The sequence below is a fragment of the Crocuta crocuta genome, unplaced genomic scaffold (genome assembly GCF_008692635.1).
Source record: "Crocuta crocuta isolate KB4526 unplaced genomic scaffold, BGI_CrCroc_1.0 scaffold334, whole genome shotgun sequence".
Taxonomy (NCBI): Eukaryota; Metazoa; Chordata; class Mammalia; order Carnivora; family Hyaenidae; genus Crocuta; species Crocuta crocuta.
In genome coordinates, this window is record NW_027533260.1 from 6498472 (window position 1) to 6501733 (window position 3262).

General features: G+C 44.6%; 1 protein-coding gene across 1 annotated transcript in view; it reads left to right on the plus strand.

Annotated features, from left to right (window-relative positions):
* The window catches only part of PHLDB3 (pleckstrin homology like domain family B member 3), a 24133-nt gene that overhangs the window by 11460 nt on the left and 9411 nt on the right, over positions 1 to 3262 (plus strand). The gene's annotated exons all lie outside the window — the stretch shown is intronic.

The window sequence follows — 3262 nt, forward strand, 5'->3', positions numbered from 1 at the left end:
GGCTGAGCCACACAGGCACCCTGGAACTTTTTTTTTTTTTTTTTTTTTTTTTTAAAAATTCCATGAGTGTGGGACCTGGGTGGCTCAGTCGGTTAAGCCTCCGACTTCAGCTCAGGTCATCATCACCCAGTTCTTGGGTTCAAGCCCTGCTTCGGGCTCTGTGCTGACAGCTCGGAGCCTGGAGCCTGCTTCGGATTCTGTGTCTCCCTCTCTCTGTCCCTCCCCCGCTCATGCTCTGTCTCTGTCTCTCAAAAATAAAGTAAATATTAAAAAAAATGAAAGATAACATGAGTATAGAAAATCACATGAAGCACTTGCACAGCTTAATGATTACATGAGAACATTCTGGAACTGCCAGCTGTGTCAGGAGGTAGAACTAACAGCCGCTCCTCCGGAAACCCGCCTCATGCCCCTGAATGATGACCTCCTCCGCCTCCTGGGGAATGCCCACCAGCCTGACCTTTACAGTATCTGTAGTATCTCTCTTTTTTTTAAAGTTCCATCAGTTAAGTGTTTGTCCCTAATCACTATAGTTCAGTCTTCCTTCTTCTTTCTTCTTCATTTTTTTTTTTTAGTGGCTATATGTTTTAAAGTCTTTATAGATTTCCTCTCTGTTTCTTTTCTTTGTCCCCTTTGCAATTTATTTGGGGGAAGAAATCAGATGGTTGTTTTCTAGAGTTTACCAGGGAAGGGCTGGTGATTGCCTCGTGGGGGTTAATGTCATCTCTCTGGCTCTTTGTATTTCCTTTGAAGTTGACTGTGGGGCCCCAAGCAGATGCAGGGTCAGCATTTTGCAAGTGTTGCTGGGCGTGGTGTACCTGTCTCTCTTTCTCTGGCATTGGTGCCTCGATCTACTAGACCCTTTATGAAAGGTCTAAAGTGGTAAATTTCCAGTCTGTTACTCTTCTTCATCAGTTCATTGCAATACTTCTGTAGAGAGAGAATTGCCTTTCTTTACTAGTATTAACTCTTGTATAGTATTAAATATCTTGATGTGTTGTGACCTATAGTAGTAAATATCATTGCTGGTGCTCAAATTATGCAGTGTATTATTTTTATCATTACATTAAAAAAATGTTTTATTTGGGGGGCACCTGGATGACTCAGTGGGTCAAGCGTCTGACTTGATTTTGGCTCAAGTCATGATCTCACTGACAGTGCAGAGCCTGCTTGGGATATTCTCTCTCTCTCCCTGCCCGGGCTCTCTTCATCTCTCAAAAATAAAGAAGTAAACATTAAAAAACCCACACATCATTGTTTAAAAAAAGGCTTTATTTTGGGGGCACCTGCGTGGCTTAGGGTCCTCCTATTTAGTCTTGGCTCAGGTCATGAACTTGCAGTTTGTGGGAGCTGCTTGGGACTCTCTCTCCCTCTCTCTCTCTCTCTCTCTCTGCCCCTACGTCACTTGTGCACATGTGCATGCCCTCCCTCTCTCAAAATAAATAAACTTAAAAAGATCTTATTTTTAAGTAATCACTATACCCAACATGGGGCTGGAACTCACAACCTCGAGATCAAGAGTCACGTGCTCCACTGGCTGAGCCTGCCGGGCACTCCTATTTTTTTTTTTTTATATTTGTTTATTTTTGAGAGAAAGAGAGAAACACACAGAGTGCGAGCAGGGTAGGGACAGAGTGACAGGGAGACACAGAATCCGAAGCAGGCTCCAGGCTCCGAGATGTCAGCAACAGAGCCTGACGCGGGCTTGAACCCACGAAACATGAGATCATGACCTGATCTGAAGTGTGACACTTAACTGACTGAGCCACCCAGCACCCCATGTTGGAGCTATTTTCTTTGAAATGTGGTCAGTGGCATTCACTTCACAGTTGTTTTCTTTTGTTTTAAATGTTTATTTGTGAGAGAGAGAGTGCAAATGAGGGAGGGGCAGAGAGAGAGGGAGACACAGAATCTGAAGCAGGCTCCAGGCTCCAAGCTGTCAGCACAGAGCCCGACCCGGGGCTCAAACCCACGAACCGCGAGATCATGACCTGAGCTGAAGTGGGAAGCTTAACTGAGCCACCCAGGCGCCCCTATTTTATTATTCCTTATTATCTATGTAGAGTTGCTGTTTTTTTCTTTTTTTTTTTTAAGTTTGTTTATTTATTTTGAGAGAGCAGCAGCAGCAGCATGAGCAGGGGAGAGGCAGAGAGAGAATGAGAGAGAGAATTCCAAGCAGGCTCGCACCATAAGCACAGCAGAGTCCGACATGGGGCTCCATCTGGCTCCATCTCGGGAACCGCAAAACCACAGCCTGAGGCGAAAAAGAGTCAGATATTTAACAGACTGAACCACCCAAGGCGCCCCTGTCTTTTTCTTTTTAAAATGATTTCAGCGTGCTTGCTTGCTTTCTTCCTGTCAAATAAGTTTATTTTCATTTTTTTTAGTAACTTTTTAGTCTGAGGTAATTTAAGACTTGCAGAAAAACTACAGAAACAATGGGAAGAATACCTGTATCTCTGGCATTCGGGTTCTGTAATTAACACTTGACGTTCTCTGTACACACACACACACACACACACACACACACACTTAATTTTCCTTCTGCAGCATGATTCGCCTTTACCCCTAAACCCTTCCTACATTTATTACCTAAGGTCAAGGCCACTGTCTTGCATAACCACAGTGCAGTGATCAAATTCAGGAAACTAACTGAGATAATACTATTAAAATACCCAGATATTATTCGTATTTTGTCAGCTGTTCCTGCTGTTTTTTTTTCCCCCCAGCAAAAACCAAACAAAATAAAACCAAAGTTTTTTCTGGTCCAGGAGCACAGGGTACATTGGGTTATTATGGGTTTTTGTTTTTTTGTTTTTTTTGAAAGCCAACATTCCCCTCGCTCAAAGTTTGAAGGGTATGGCAGGATATTCAGCGAGATCACTCTCCCACCCCGTTTCCATCCATCAGTCCACCTCCTGGGCACAGCCTGGGTTACCAGTTTATTTATTTATTTGAGAGAACGAGAGAGAGAGAGAGAGAGAGAGAGAGAGGGTGAGTGAGCAGGGGAGGGGCAGAGAGAGAAAGAGAATCCCTAGCAGGCTCCATGCTGTCTGTGGAGAGCCCGACACCGGGCTCGAACCCACGAACGGCGAGATTGTGACCTGAGCCAAAGTCAAGAGTCAGCCACTTAACTAACTGAGCCACCCAGGCGCCCCATTTAAAGTGAACAACTCAGCGGTTTTTAGCATATTCACAGAGCGGTGCCGCCATATGCGCAGTCCATTTTACAGCACATTCATCACCCCCAGAAGGAACCGGG